This window comes from Gorilla gorilla, chromosome 2 (assembly GCF_029281585.2).
Source record: "Gorilla gorilla gorilla isolate KB3781 chromosome 2, NHGRI_mGorGor1-v2.1_pri, whole genome shotgun sequence".
NCBI lineage: Eukaryota > Metazoa > Chordata > Mammalia > Primates > Hominidae > Gorilla > Gorilla gorilla.
The window spans coordinates 137932909-137950090 of record NC_086017.1 but is presented as its reverse complement, the minus strand read 5'-3'; the positions used below and the strand labels follow the sequence as shown (position 1 = coordinate 137950090).

Below are 17182 nucleotides of genomic sequence, written 5' to 3'. Positions count from 1 at the left end.
TAACCCCATTAAGACGTGGGCAAAGGACATACATGCAGCCAATGAGCATATGAAAAAATGCTCAACATCACTAACCATTAGAGAAATGCAAATCAAAATCAAAATGAGATACCATCTTACACCAGTCAGAATATTATTAAAAAGTCAAAAAATAATAGATGTTGGCGAGGTTGTGGGGAAAAGGGAATGCTTATAGACACTGCTGTGGGAATGTAAATTACTTCAGCCTCTGTGGAAAATGTGGCAAGATTCCCCAAAGAACTTAAAATTGAACTATCATTCAATCCAGCAATCTCATTATTGGGTATATACCCAAAGGAATATAAATTGTTCTGCCATAAAGACACACACACGCATATTGTATTAGTCCGTTCTTGCACAGCTATAAAGAAATACCTGAGACTGGGTAGTTTATAAAGAAAAATGGTTTAACTGGCTCGCAGTTCTGCTGCACAGGATGAAAAGGTACACAAGAAGAACAAGTTCTTCCTGTGCATGGCTGTACAGGAAGCATAGTGGCTTCTGCTTCTGCAGAGACCTCAGGAAGTTTCCAATCATGGTGTAAGGCAAAGGGGGAACAGCTGTCTTACAGGGCAGAAGCAGGAGCGAGAGAGAGAGGTTAGGGAAGGTGCTACACACTTTTAAATAAACAGATCTCATAAGAACTCACTCACTATCACACAAACAGCACTAAGGGGATGGTGCTAAACCATGCATGAGAAATCTACCCCCACGATCCAATCACTACCCACTAGGCCCCACCTCCAACACTGGGGATTACAATTTGACATGAGATTTGGGCGGGGACACAGACCCAAACCATATCACATATGTTCACTGCAGCACTATTCACAATAGGAAAGATATGGCATCAACCTAAATACTCATCCATGGTACACTGGATAAACAAAATGTGGTACATGTACACCATGGAATACTATGCAGACATAAAAAAGAATGAGATCATGTCCTTTGTGGCAACATAGATGGAGCTGGAGGCCATTATCCTAAGCAAACTAACACAGGAACAGTAAACCAAAGGCTGCATGTTCTCACTTACAAGTGGGAGCTAAACAATGAAAACACTTGGATACTAGGAGGGGAATAACAGACACTGGGGCCTACTTGAGGGTGGAAGGTAGGAAGACGGAGAGAATCAGAAAAAATACCCTTTGGGTACTAGGCTAATTATCTGGGTGATGAAATTATTAGTACACCAAACCCCTGTGACATGCAGTTTACCTATATAATAAAACCTTCGCAAGCACCCCTGAACCTAAATGTTGAAAATAAATAAATAGAAATAAAAAATAGAAAATGCTTTGGGTAAGCTAACAACACACAGGTGCCTGGTGGGAAAATCATGGTCTGGACAGAAAAGAGACCACCTAACAGGCATGGGAGGAAAAGTCAGGAAAGATTCTTTGGAAATCTAGGAATGAGAAAGGGCAGCTGGGACATGGTGACACCAAGAGAGTAGGAGCCCCCAGACTCATCGAGGGCCTCAGCCACGAAGTGATCATGTCTGCAGCATGTGGGAAGAACTACACCTTCGCCTTGATGGAAATGGGCTCCGTGTTCGCGTTTGGGGAGAACAAGATGGGGCAGCTGGGCCTTGGTAACCTGACAGACACTATCCCCAGCCCCGCACAGATAATGTACAATGGCCAGCCAATTACCAAAATGGCCTTTGGGGCTGAATTCAGTATGATAATGGACTGCAAAGGAAACCTCTATTCCTTTGGGTGCCATGAATATGGTCAGCTGGGACACAACTCGGATGGGAAGTTCATCGCCCGGGCACAGCGGACAGAGTACAACTACAGACTGGTTCCCCAGTGAGTGGCCATCTTCACTGAGGCAGATCCTGCCTGTACCAAATGTAGTTGTGTGAGACATAGCCTGTGGCGCTAACCACACACTGGTCCTGGACTCCCAGAAGTGAGTCTTCTCCTGGGGCTTCAGTGGCTACGGCCGGCTGGGCCACGCAGAGCAGGATGAGATGGTCCCCCACCTGGTGAAGCTGTTTGACTTCCCTGGACATCGGGTGTCCCAGATCTATACTGGTTACACCTGCTCCTTTGCCATCAGTGAAGTGGGTGGTCTGTTTTTCTAGGGGGCCACCAACACCTCCCGTGAATCTACCACATACCCAAAAGCAGTGCAGGACCTCTGTGGCTGGATAATCCAGAGCCTGGCTTGTGGGAAGAGCAGCATCATTGTAGCCACCAACGAGAGAGCACCATAGCTGGCTGGGGCCCATCACCGACCTTCGGGGAACTGGGCTAAGGGACCACAAGCCCAAGTCTTCCACTGCAGCCCAGGAGGTGAAGACTCTGGATGGCATTTTCTCAGAGAAGGTCACCATGGGCTACTCACACTCTTTGGTGACACCAAGAGACAAAAGTGAGACCGAGAAAGAGAAGATCAAGAAACTACCAGAATACAACCGCCAAACCCTTTGATGCTCCCAGAGACTTCTCCGACTCTACACCTCTCGTGGCAGCTGTCATTTCCATGTGCACTGGGATGGGAAGTCAAACGAGGTATTTAAAAAAGCAAAAGCTGACCTAAGGTGCATTTTTGTTTAGACTCCATAAGATTCCATTTTACAAGTGATCCAATATTTACCTTTTGTTCTGTATGCTTTCCAAAGTACGTTTTTTTCCCCTTAATGTCGAATTAAAATACTTGCTGATAGTTGACTTACCATTCCTACAAGAGGCAGAAACTTTCAGCAATCTAGGTTTTTTTTTTAAGTTTTTTCTTTCTTCCTCTCCTGAATACACTCCCCAAAACACCCCTTTCCAGTTATGATTACCATCGTGATCCAAGCAGATGCTACATAGAAGAGGAATCGCCATTTAATCAGAAAAAATGTCCCTTACAGGAACCAGCAGCAGCCAGGCAAAGTCACTGGCCTGCTTCCATCCAAAACCACGCTCACATGCTTTGGAAGCATCCAGGTCCTCCTTTCCTGCTTTTTCTTGCAGATTGGCCTAAGCCGGTGTTGGTTCTGTTTCTCCCCTTGGCTGCCTATAATCTGCAGTGTCCCCCTGGAGGGGGATTGGGAGTCTGTGTTTAGCCATTTATATCTACTTTAGCTGTTAAAGAAGTCCAAATGAAAATCAGGTGATGGTGGAACCATGGACTTGGGGGTGGGGCAGAGGTGGTTCCCTGTGGAGCCAGGGCTGAGCCTTGTCACATGCACTCACCAATTAGAGATTGATCAGCCAGCAGTCAAGTGCATTCTCCAGTCCTTGCAAGAAGGATCAGCCCTTTCTGTATCAGCCTTGATCACCTTGTGCTTTGGTCTCCTTTTTTCCCCTACCTGGATCCTGCGTCGCACACGCCGTCCTGTTACTGAGACTCGGGGTACCGTTCTGCTGACTCAGCTCTCTTTAGTCACATTTGCTTGGCTCTGGTACCAAATATTTGAGATTACCAAAGAATGTCCTTCCTTGCGTGTCAGCACGGATGCTGTGACTGCCACCAGTGTCCCCGTCAAGTGCCTGTGCCTGAGCTCGCTGTGCTGAGTGGGTTATGAGGTGCCTTTCCTGGAACCCTCCTCTCACCTGGACCCAAGAGAGGCGACAGCTCTGGCTAGGGCTCTTGGTTTCCAGAGGGTCTGGACTGGTTTGGGTGCTTTAAAATAGATATTTAATTCAGTGGTGCTTATGGGGGAGATGAGAATAGAACTTAAATGTGAGAACTGGGTAGATGGGAAAGTTAAATATTGGTCTCTTCAAGTTTTTTTGTTGTTGTTGTTTGCATTTGCTATTGTTACCACTTGTCACTGTCTCCATGTTAAAATGCCAAAAATGATCTAGTTGTTGTTGCTTTTTTCCCTATTTTCCACCCCAGTCACTCCTTACCGTGACTCCCGCCCTTGGAGGGCACGTAGCAGTGTCTGTCCCGCCAGTCCCAAGGCCCTATGGGAGGAAACTGGCCTGCATCTCTCTAAGACTTAGTCTTAGAGATGCCACGTGCATCTCGTGTTCTGTGTTCAATCAGTAGTCCAGGGGAGAAGCTTCTGCCACTTCAGAGCTTTGCTAAACTAACCTAATTTGTCCAAATCACCCCAAAACCACCATCTCTAACTCAAACTTCCAGGAGACAGCCTGATCCGTTTGCCTGGACAGGTCTCTTTCCTGGAACGCAACCCAGGCATCTGTGCTCCTGGAATCCTTGACGTCTCTCCCTTGAGTCGTGGTCACCGAGAGGGTTGAGGACGCAGCACCCGAAGTCCTAGCCTTTGCAGGAGCCGCCCTGGGCGGAGCTGCACTTAGATCTTCCGGCAGCCTCACGTAAACCTGGCAGCCAGCCTCTTCTAGAACCCTAGCCAGGGAGTGGAGCAGGAAAGGGACCTTCGAAGTGAAGACTGCCTTGTCCCGCACCTCCCTTTGGCTTAAATTAAAAAATGAACTTCCGAATGGGTTAAATCCTTTAAAACAAGGAGTTGTGGGGAAGGTCGTCTTGTACTCCTAGAGAAAGGTACACAGTTGCCCAGTTGGGAACGTGCTTGGTGCTGACCCCGTGGGCATCTGACTGGTCTTCCAGCTCAGGACAAAGAATTTGAAAGACGATTAGCATGAAGGGGAATCAAAGAGAAGGTTGTGATTTGGTTGAAGGTGCCTGGTTTAGTGCTGTAATTGTATTATTTCATATATTTATATATATATATATGCATGTATGTATGTATGTGTATATATGTGTGTGTATATATATATTTCTTAGAGTAAACATTTTAAATAAATGATATAATTGTCTAGAAAACAAAAAAATAAATCTATATTATTGGGACACAATGTATAAAAATATAATTTGTGACGATAACATAAATAGGGGAGCAGAGCTATATAGAAGCAGAGTTAGTTGTTTTTAGCTTTATTCTCTGTGGTAAAATATAAATAAAATATGCCATTTTTAACCATTGTAAAGCATACAATTTCAGCATTATGTACATCCAAAATGCTGAGTAACTACCACCACTATCCATTTCTAAAACTTTTGCATCATCCCACACAAAAGCTCTTTACTGGTTAAACCATAATTCCTCAACTTCCTCTCCCACAGCCTCTGGTAACTTCTGTTCTACTTTCTGTCTCCATGAATTGGCAGAGATTTTAAGTTAAACTGATATCAATTCCACTGGATTGTTAGAAATTTTGGATGTTAACTGTAATCCCCATTGTAACCACAAAGAAAGTATCTGAAGAATATACGCTAAAAGAAATGAGGCTGTGTGGTACTTCATGCTTGTAAGCCCAGCACTTCGGGAGGCCAAGGCAAGAGGATCACCTGAGGCCAGGAGTTCAAGACTAGCCTGGACAACATAACAAGACCCCATCTTTAAAAAAATACAAACAAATAAACAAACAAAAACAATAGTTGGGCATGGTGGCAACCACCTATAGGCCTAGGTACTTAGGAGGCTGATGCAGGCTTGTGTGAGCACAGAAGTTTGAGATTACAGTGAGCTATGATCATGCCACTGTACTGCAGCCTGGACAACAGAGCACAACCTTGTTGAAAGAGGAGGGGGAGGGAGAAGAGGGGGAAAAAGGGGAGAAGAGGGGGAAAAAGGGAGAAGAGGGAAAGGGAGGGGAGGGGAAGGAAAGGAAGGAGAGGGAAAAAGGAAAGGAAAAGGGAAAAGAAAAAGGAGAAAGATGAAAGGGGAAAGGAAGAAGCAGAAAGGAAAGGAAAGGAAGAAAGCAGAAGGGAATCAAATCAGTTAACTACATTAGAAAAATCAACTACATACAAAAGAAGGCAGAAATGAAGGACTGAGGGACAATAAAAGCTATACAAATAGCAAAAATGGCAAAAGTCCTTCCTTCTCAATAATTACTTTAAATGTAAATGTATTAAACACTCCAATCAAAAGGCAGAGATTGGCAGAATGGATACATAAACTGTCTACAAGAAAATTACATTAGATTCAAAGGCACATAGGTTGGAACTGAAAGTATGCAAAATAACTAACAGAGCTGGGTGGCTATAATAATATGCAAAATAAAGTAGACTTTAAGTACAAAATAGTCACAAGAAACAAAAAAGGATATACGTTAATAAAAGGGTCAATTCATCAAGAAGATATATCAAGTATAAATACACATGCACTGAAAAACAGAGCTCCAAAGTATAGGAAGCAAACGTTCATAAAATAAAAGGGACAAATAGTTCTAAAATAATAGTTCAAGATTTCAATACCCTATTCTCAATAATAAACAGAACAATTTGACAGATTAATAAGAAAACAGAGGACTTGAACAATACTACAAACCAATGAGACTTAATAGACATATGTAGAACACTCCCCATAGACCATATATTGGGCACAAAACAAGCTTCAACAAATTTAGAAGACAGAAATCATAAGAAGTATCTTCTCCGACCACAATGGAATGAAGGTAGAAATCAATGAGAAAGAAAACTGAAAAATTCACAAATATTGTGGAAATCACATATTCAACAACCAATTTATCAAAGAAGAAAACAGAAAAGGAAATTAGGATATAACTTGAAATGGATGAAAACAAAAACACAACATACCAAAACTTACGGGATAGAGGGAAAGCAGTGCTCAAGGGGAAATTTACAGCATACATCTTTACATTACAAGAAAGATCTCAAACTAATAACCTAAGTTTATAACTTAAAGAACTAGAAAAAGAGTACACTAAACCCAAAGCTGGCAAAAGGAAGGAAATAATAAAGATTATTAGAGTGGAGATAAATGAAGCAGAGAATAGAAAAACAAAAGATAATCAATGAAGTCAAAAGTTGGTTCTTTTAAAACCAAAAATCAACAAAATTTGGTTAAAACCAAAATCAACAAAATTGACAAGGCTTTAGCAAGACTGACAAAGAAAAAGATAGCAAATACAAATACCTAAAATAAGAAATAAAAATAGGAACATTACTAATGACTCTACAGAAATAAAAAGGACATAAGGAGCATTATAAACAAATATATGCCAACAAATTGGATAACCTGGATGAAAAGGACTAATTCTTAGAAACACACAAATTACCTAAACTAACTCAAGAATAAATAGAACATTTCAAAAGACTTTAACAAGAGTAATCAAAGTCAGTAATCAAAAACCTCCCAACAAGGAAAAGTCCAGAACCAGATGGCTTCAGTAGTGAATTCTACCAAACATTTAAAGAAGAATTAACAGGACTGGGTGCGGTGGCTCACACTTGTAATCCCAGCCCTTTAGGAGGCCAAGGCAGGAGAATCACTTAAGCCAATAGTTTGAGACCAGACTGGTCAACATAGCAAGACCCTGTCCCTATTAAAAAATAAAAAAATTAGCTAGGCATGGTGGTGCATGCCTATAGTCCCAGATACTTGGGAAACTGAGGAAGGAGGACTGCTTGAGCCCAGCCATTGGAGGCTGGAGTTAGCTATGATGTGCAGAATGTGAGCTTAATTGGGAACAGATAATTACATTCTTTACAGATGTAATTAGTTAAAATGAAGTTATACTGTATTATGGTGGGCCCTAAATGTCATATAATTGGTGTCCTTTGAAGAGGAACATCTGGACACAGAGACAGACACAGAGGGAAGAATGCCATGTGAAGATGGAGACAGAGACAAAGATGTGGAGAAGCTGGACCTCTCATCTCCAAGATGTGGAGAAACTGGTAAGAATGTAAAATGGTGCGGCTGCTATAGAAAACAGTAAGGCAGTTCCTTAAAATATTAAAAACAAAATTAATCCATGATCCAACAATTTTACTTATGGGGGTGTGTGCATATATATATATTGGCAAGGCACAGTGGCTCATGCCTATAATCCTAATGCTTTGGGAGGCCAAGGCAGGAGGATCGCTTGCCAGGAGGTTGAGACCAGCCTGGGCAACACAGCAAGATCCTCTCTCTACGAATTATTTTTTATTAGATGGGCATGGTGGTGCACAGCTGTAGTCCCAGCTACTCAGGAGGCTGAGGCAGGAGGATCACTTGAGCACAGGAGTTTGAGGTTACAGTGAGCTATGATTGTGCCACTGCACCCCAGCCTGGGTGACAGGGCAAGACCTGCCTCCAAATGAGAAAAAAAAAAGAATTGAAAGCAGGGTCTTGAAGAGATATTTGCACTCTCTTGTTCACAGCAGCATTACTCACAATAGCCAAAAGGTAGAAACAACTCAAGTGTCCATCAACAGATGAATAAATGTGGTCTATCCATACAATGGACTATTGTTTAGCTTTAAAAAGGAAAGAAATTCTGACACATGCTATAACACGGATAAACCTTAAAGGCATTATGTTAAGTGAAATAAGCCAGTTACAAAAGGACAAATACTGTTATGATTCCACTTATATAAGGTCCCTAGAGTAGTGAAATTCATAGAGACAGAGTAGAATGGAGTAGTTGACAGGACCAAAGATATGGGAAAGGGGGAATTTTTGTTTGATGGGTACAGTTTCAGTTTGGAATGATGAAAAAGTTCTGGAAAAGGAGAGTGGTGATGGTTGCACAACATTGTGACTATAATTAAAGCCAATGAATTGTATACTTAAAAATGACTTAAATGGCAAATTTTATTTTATATATATTTTACCACAATAGAAGAACTGAAAAAACAAATCAAGAATCATCAATGGGCAGAAAATTGTTGGACGAAAGGCTGGAAACAGGATATCCCACACACTTGCAAAGCATCACCCCACAGATTACTTACTAATTTCAAAAAGGAACAGGTACCTGATATAGTTTGGGTATTTGTCCCCACCCAAATCTCATGTTGAAATGTAATCCCCAGTGTTGGAGGTGGGGCCTGATGGGAGGTGTTTGGGTCATGGGGCAGATCCTTCATGGCTTGGTGCTGTCCTCACCATAGTGAGCAAGTTTTCACGAGATCTAGTTAAGTGTGTGGCACCTCCCCAGCCCTTGTTCCTGTTCTCACCACGTGAGACGCCTGCTCCCCCTTTGCCTTCCCACCATGAGTAAAAGCTCCCTGAGGCCTCTCCAAAAGCGAGCAGATGCTAGTGCCATGCTTCCTGTACAGCCTTCAGAACCCTAAGCCAATTAAACCTCTTCTTTATAAACTACCCAGCCTCAGGTATTTCTTCACAGTAATGCAAGAACAGACTAACAGTACCTTTACCATAGCAAAATGTGGTATAAACCACCTTAACCAAGTAATCAGATTTAATGGTGCCAAGAGTGACAGGAGCTGCCATCATGTATCTCCTGATATAATATAGTGAGGAGAGCACAAAAGCACCCGGTAGCGCCTATTTGACCAAACCATTTAACCTGAACCTCATCATGAGGAAAAGATCAGAGAAATCCAAGTGGTTTTGTAGAGACAGTCTAGCTGGGTTCTTCAATATCAATGTCATAAAAGACTAAATACGGCCTGGGAAAACTCTTCTACTAGATTAAAGCACACAAGAGACACAGCAACTATAAGAAATGCATGTCCTTGACTGAATCTTGGAATTTCAAAAGACCGCTACAAAAGACTTGATTGGGACAAGGAAAACTGAATGTAGCCTACGTATGAGGTAGAAAGTACAATCATCTTATTGTGGTGAGACAGGAGAATGTTCTTGTTCTTAAGGAGATGAGATGCATATTCAAGTATTTATGGATGAAATTACAATATCTCCAAGTAACTCTTACATGACTCAATAACAATACAGGTAGAGTGAGGCCTGAAGAACACTCTGGCTTTGGAAGGCAGGAAAGCATCTGAGTAAATCATTTCAGAAGAGTAGTAGGGCTAACCACTGGATTACAACAACACCACAAATGAACAGGCAATGAGAGATAAGAGCTGCTGGTAGAAGGTGGCAGGGCTGCAGGAGGCCGCAGGGCTGGACTGGCGAGAACAGGCAGACCTGACCACGCTGGTGAGCTGACAGCAAGAGGTAGCGGACAATGAGAAAGCACACAGGGCCCACAGATGCGATCCAAAGCAGAGCACAAAAAGTGAAGACTTATTCCAGGAAGGGTACTGACCGTTTACTCTTTGTTGAACACCAGTCAAAAGGAAATGAGCTTCTATTACAACATAAGTGACGCAGGGTAGACAGAAAGGGTGGCTTTCTAAAAGAACACATTCTGGAGGTAATGAGAGAGGAGGACACAGGGCGGTCTCAGACCCATCCCTCCTACAAGTGACCTGGCAAAGGAAAGTCTTACTGGCTCCATTCGTCCTCCTCCTATAGTTCAAAGACTGCACACATCTCCTTGCTCACCTACAAACTTGAGAGTGGCTTGAGAATTAAAGCCAATTGCTAAAAATGGGACAGCAAAGAACTGGCTTAATAGACACAAAACCCATTATCTTAAGTTAAAAGAACAAAAGTCAGCTGCTTAGTGAGATCCCACATGCATCCCATGAAATCACTTTTACCAAAACATCCATTTTCCCAACTCATCTTCCTCACAAGAAGAAAGCAATCATCCTCTACCGTGTCTACCTTCAGATTGAATGAATGGCCAGAAAGACACAGTGTAACATGCTTTGATTTGCTGTGAGAAATGAGATGTAGTTCAACACCACTGTGATTTGTAATGCCATTTACATAATTAAACATACAGACAAGTGGCATGAGGAGGTGGATATGGTTAATGGAGTTGCAGAAGAGCTAAAAATAGCAGACACAGCTACAGGCTGGAAGGGACGCTGAGGGCAGCACCTGCTGATGGGCGCTGATGGCCACAGAAAGATTGTCAATACACCAGAAGCATCTTCTCTATTTAGCCGGGGCCTTTTAATCAAGATTTCAAAGCTCCCCACAGACATGGAGCAGCTGGTAGTGGCCTGTTTCACAGATGCAAACTGAAGGTTATCATCGGGCCACAGAGGGCTTGCCCAAGAGTTCATCTGGTCCCAAATTCCAGCTCAAAAACTTACCAAAAACCTGCCTTCCACTAAAAGACCTGAGAGTGGGTTCATCCAAACCAGTTTATAATCTGGTAGGGCACTGGGCCACATTGAGCTTTCAGATTTGTTTTGTTTATACCATACCAGTTTCTTCCTTTTCTTCCTCTTTCTCCTCCCTCTTCTTTTTTAAAGTCTGAATTAGTTGCTGACACCCAAAAATTCACATAGATACCCCTGTCGGCAGCTGGGCACCCCTGGGCTCATACTCCCAGAGCTCTGTGGTACGCAGGTGCTCACCAATCCCTGCTGTGTTTTCTTACAATTTCTTACTCGCTTCTGTGGCCTACTTGTCCAGAAGGTATTAAGTTTGCTTAACATCAGTTTTCTTAAAACTGGCTTAGATTTCTAACCTGTACCACCTCATGGTACCTACCTCAAGATATCTATGCACTAAGCAAAAGTGGTATGTCCTATTCTTCAATCTTTGCAAAATGCCTCCTGGCACTAGTTTGAGCTTGCTGAAGAAGTCTGTGTTCACTTTCTCTACTTTCCCAGTGATCTATACACCATAAACAAAGCCCTTTACTTTTAAAGTTGTCTTTCCAGAGCAATATTTTCCCTCTTCCTTTTGAGCCCCCCTGCCCCACCACCACCTCAACACTGCTTTAGTGTTGTTAAGGACTTTTCCCTAGACTTCTTCCAGATAGGTTGACAAAGTCCCCAAGCACAGGGTCAGTTTCCCTTACCCGCAATGCATGAGACCAAAGTGTTTCAGACTGAATTTTTTGTGATTTTTGAATATTTGCACTATACTTACGTTGAACATCCCATATCTGAAAACCCAAAATCCAAAATGCTCCAATGAGCATTTCCTTTGAGTGTCATGTCAGCACTTGCAAAGTTTTGAATTTGGGAGCATTCTAGACTGCAGATTTTTAGATTTAGGAGGCTCAACCTACACAACCTGCGATTTTATCAAGAAAAACAAATACGCGTGTGGTTGTTCAGCCTTTCTTCCCTATGCTAAAAAAGAAAGGAGGAAGAGGTAGAAATCTGTAATACCACCAGTTAATTTACAAGTGCACAAGGATACAGGTGAAAACAAACATACATGATGTGATTCTTGCCTTAATTAACAAGACACAAGTGGATAACCAGACTAAGGTTAACCACTCATACTTACCACTGACCTATAATCTACTTGTTTACTATCTCTCCATCCTTACATTCCATACAACTAGTATGCAAGTGCTAAAGGGTAAGAGCTTTGTTCTGTTCTGCTGTATCCCCAATGCCTGGAACAGAGCATGGTGCACAGAATCTTCAATAAATACCTGTTGAGTGAATAGGTAAATAAATGATTTCCCATTTAGTCCTCATGCCCTGTGAGGCTGCTTGATACTACAACGGAGGAAACTGCGGCCACAGAGTGTTTATAATTTGCTCAAGGTTATCCAGGACCACCAGCCTATGGTGTGGGTATGACAGAGTAGGGAGACCCGGATTTATAAAGGGAGGCAATCCTGAAAAACACTGGTGAGCTACACATTCCACTTCCCCCCTGCCTTAAAGCATATGGCATGTACATCAGAATGGAAAAAGCTCTCCATGGTCCACCTGGGGTGAGAAACAAGTGGACACCCTCCCTTCAGGAGGCCAGGCTCTCCAGCAGCCTGTGGCTCCCCAGGCAGCTCTACTGGAGACAAAGGAGAAGCGTTTTAATAATGTTCATCTTTCTCCTTTTACAAAAACTATTGATTCTCAATAGTGGGTGTATTTAACAGAATCACCCAAGAGGCTTCTGCAATCTCTATTTCCTCTATCTACCTTCCCCAGCCCCAGATTCTAAGCTATGGGTCCGAGGTAGGGGTGGGCAGAGGGGTTGGTGAAGAATCACGACCACAGTGGGAAACTCGGTCCTGTGTTCCAGCTGCAATGTCCATCAGGCTCTCTAGCACCAGTACCTACAGACAGACCAGCTGCTGCAACAGGGATTCTCTCTGAGCCCTGCACAGACCCACTGCACGGCCCTGGACAGTTTACTAACCTCCCAGAGCCTCACAGTCATCTGCAAAAAGGGTCAACACTGCCCCTGCCTAAAGGGGCACTGTGAGAATCAAATGAGAAAACCTACGCAAAGCACCTGATCCAGGACCAGGCATAAGGAATGGCTGTGTCTACACACACACACACACACACACACACACACACACACACACACACACACACACACGCATGCACATGCACACACAGGTGTACACACACACAAACACACATAGACAACAGTGCCACCAACACCTGGATATTTCACAATAAGAAGGTAGAAGCCTTGACTTCATTCCCATCTCATACATTTAATGACCACAAATTTTGATATATTGAGTTTATGAATAAAAGGGGAGCTACTGGTATCTTTTTTTAGACTAATAGAATGTTCTATTTTTTTAAGTCACACAAATATATCTGCATTTAATGAGACAGTTGTGCCTACCTGTCAGGCCTAAATAATCGGGCTGCCAAAAAGAGAGCTACAGTGACTAAAATACAGATATATTGCAGACTCTCTGGGAAGCCTGGTGAAATGACAGGATTTCAAGAAACAGTGTGGAAGACACTCCCTCATACCTGCTGTGCTGCAGAGCCTCAGAGATGACCCTCCAGCCAGGGATGTTACCCAGAGCCCCAAGACACACGCCCAGGGACTTGCAGATGTGGGCATTTGCTTGGGTTCTTGGACAGGCCACCTAGCCTCGCCCTGGGCCTCGGGCTGCCCTATACGGTGACAGGGCTGAGCTAGATGGACACAGAAACCTCAAAAACCCATTCCCAGCTGTTGATCCCTCCTGGTACCTCTCCTCCCGACTGAAGACAGAGCTGCTGCCTGTCATCCAGGACAGGTCCTGAAGAGAGTTCTCAACTCTGATTTCTTTGAACCCTTCTCCCTCCTCATGTTCTTGGCTGGCACTGCTTATGCCCAATCCACTTTCCTCTGCCCTCGCTAGAGCCAGAACACAGCTGGCCTCCTCTTTTCCAGGCCATCGTTCTTCAGGTACTCGAGGAGCTTGGATTCTCTCCACACTCCCCACTTCATCAGGATTTTAGAATATGACAACTCGTTGCCCCCAATGGGAAGATGCCAGACCCAGGAGACTGGCAGCAGCCACACTCCCTCCTTGCAGCCACTGCCCTTCCTGCCCATCAGCTTCTTAGCCTGGAGACGTTCTGAGAGACAGCCTCCCAAGGGCCAAAGCACCAAAGGGCCTACCATTTCATCTCCAGGGCTCCTAAACAGGTCCTGCTAGAAAAGGTGGCAAGTGGATTCGATGGGGACTAAAAACAAAATTCATCTGGAGGGACGTGATCCCTAAGGAGAGAGACATCAGGGTTCCTAGCAGCAGTTACACTGGCAAAAATCAATCTCCCCTGAAAACCAATTAGGAGAACACAGGATTTTCACTTCGGAAGCTGAGCTGTTAGACACAGCCTGCTTTGGAGAGGAAAAGAAAGAATGTTCCTGGACATGCTCGCCTCCTTACCCCAGCTTGCTCCTCTGCCAATAGCCGGTACCTTAGAAAGAGCTCAGCCACAAAGGGTGCCACTGGGTGTCCTGGCACAGATGTCCACAGGGAGATTTGCATGATCCCAAAGGGCTGGGTACATGGCTTAGGGGCTGAAGGGCAGTATATGCTGACAGAGCCAGCTGCTGGCACCATCTCTTGGAAGGAATGATTGCTTTCTAGGACCTATGGCAGGTGAAGCACTGAGCTAGGCACTCTGAAGATGTTTACACTCGATCCTTGCAACAACCCTGTGAAGTCAATATTGCTGTCCCTGTATTACAGATGGGGAAAGTGATGCCCAGAGACACTTAGCCAAGGCCACACAACTTGTTTCAGTAACACAGATGAGATTCTTTTAACCTTTTCTACTACCTGCTACTTTCTCTCAAGGCAGTTCAGACTGTGATCCAAAGAACTGCAGCTCTAACTGCTATCACTATTTTATGGACTAATGCGGACAAACCAGAGATTACAGATCAGGGTAACAGGGATGTCAATGCTGCTGGGACTCTAAGGAAGCATGTGAATAATTCTAACAGGATCCCCCGCCTCCACATGGAATTTATACACCACCTTCCCAATAAACACTCAAGCCTGGCAATCCCTTTCCTCTCCACCCCTCTCAGGAAAAGCAGGTACTGCTGAGCTTCTCCAGGCCGCGTGCTGGTACCTCTCAGGTAGTACTACTTCCAGCAAGGCTCAGCATGTGCCCACCACAGCCCTTGGTGCCCACTGCCACCCAGACTCGTGCTGGAGCACTGCAGCCCACAGAGCAGGAAGAACCAAACCCGTGGGCCCTCTCTTCACCCACTGCTGCAGAAAGGCAGCCCACGAAACTCTGGGCAATGCACCTGTACACCAGAGAGAGAGACAGGGGCAAGGGCAGATGAAGAGAAGCAAGAGAGGCAGGACACTGATCTTTATCTGGGAAGAGAATGCTAGCCAAGGTCCCAATAAGGTTGAGACAAACTCTCTGCTGATGCCACTTCTACAGATGCCCCGTCCAATGTTTACAGAGAACTCCACCCCAAGGCCAGTCTACAAGCCGCAGCTATGGCAGGCATGCAGGCGGGTTGCAGCATGCTCCTGGAATGTCTTTGGAATGATCTGCACCCAGCTACGAGTGCCTCAGTGCCCCTCCTCCTCAGCCTCCAGGTGGGCAAAAGGACGGCACAGCTCCTGCTGCCGAACCTTGACTTCTTCACAGAAACAAGCAAGCATGACCATATCCAGATGCCAACTTGAGGTTCCTCCATGCAACGGCTGCTTGCCATGGGAAGTCCAAGCCACTGATATGTTAGCTGTTTGCTCCATGTGCCTTCCCTGGGCCCTGAAAAAATCCCCTTGGCTGCCAAAATCGTGTGACAGTCCATCCGCCCACAAGAAAGTCAGAATCTGCTTGTTTTGCAAAAAGCAGCCAAGGAAAAGGCACTTGAAGGGTGCCACCAGCTACCAAGAGAAGGACTAGTGCAAGGAATCCTCCTATCCCCCGCCCCTCTGCCAGCTGGGGAAGCAGTCCACAGACACAGTTCTTAATTTGGCCTTAACCTCGGGTACCTGGCAATGACAAACAATGTGACTTACGAGGTCTAGGAACAAAGTAGCTGGGGTTGAGGAATCAATGCCCCAGCCCAGCCCATCATAAAACCCCAATATTTCTCCTTCCTCATCTAATCCCAACTGCTCCTTCTTTACATTTTTCTGGATCCAAGCCAAGCCATCAGTAACTTTCTGGATGAGGAGGAGAACAGGGTGAGAGAAAAGCGGGCCTTTCCTCAGCAAGCCGCACTAAAGGGGCAGGGAGAAAGAACGGGATGCTAAGTCCCCACAGGGCAGTACAAACCTGGTCAACCTGTCCCCCAGGGCAGCCACAACAAAGGGAGGTCAGATAACACTAAAAAGCCAGGTCTCCCAACAAAAAGAGGGCAGGAGATGAAAGATCAGGCCTTGGGTAGAAGGTCTTTCAGCCTCCTCAGCTAGATTTAATCAGTCTCAAAGCTACCAGGTTACAGGCCCTCAGAGGATGACATCGGGGGAAGGGGCCTTCTCCCCACCCTGCCCAAGGCCTTCTCCCAGCACGCCTGTTCTTCCAGCCAACAAGTGGCCCAGGCCTGCCACCTAGTGGGCTCCGCTCACACACCACGGGAAGAGACCGGATCCCAGAAGAGGGGCTGCTGTGACCAGAGTCCTGCCAACAGTTCCAGGACTTCATTCACAAGGCACAGTGGGGTTCTCTCTGGCTGTGGCAACAACCAAAACTGTTGGAGAAAACCGTTGCCCAGGGACCAGTGGCAAATGAAAAATAGGAAGGAGTGAGCTGCATTCTCAGAGCCTGGCCTTCTTCCCCACCTTTTCTAAGCCCAAACAGCTCCTGCACCCAGAGCCTGTCCCCAGTGAAGCACAGGAAATGCATGGGACAGGAATGCCAATTCCAAAATGCTAGTCCTAGAGTGCCCCTACTCACACACACAGGTTCTAAGCTCTGGCCTCATCCTAAGACTCTGGCCTAAAAGCTGTGATTTTTACACGGCCATTAGATGAGTGATTTTTACTATGCATGAGGCCGTGTCCCGGAGGTGGACAGGGTACAAGGCCTTGGAGGGGCATAACTGGTAAACCTCAGAGGGCAGTACAGGCACATTCCATGTGCTGTGCACCTGGTGCTGCTCTAAGCTTGTCCCTTATCTCAAGAAGTCTTATGACTATCCAGGGAGGAGGCAGGATCACCAGCAGGGACAACAGAGGATTCAGTGCCCTGCTCAGGG

At 44.9% G+C, this 17182-nt stretch overlaps 1 protein-coding gene and 1 pseudogene across 11 annotated transcripts in view; one reads left to right on the top strand and one right to left on the bottom strand.

Moving 5' to 3' along the window:
• LOC109026081 (protein RCC2-like) overlaps positions 1–2465 on the top strand; it is a 78463-nt pseudogene extending 75998 nt beyond the window's left edge.
• Positions 1–17182, bottom strand: part of CHCHD6 (coiled-coil-helix-coiled-coil-helix domain containing 6) — a 249715-nt gene that overhangs the window by 184976 nt on the left and 47557 nt on the right. The window lies entirely within an intron of this gene.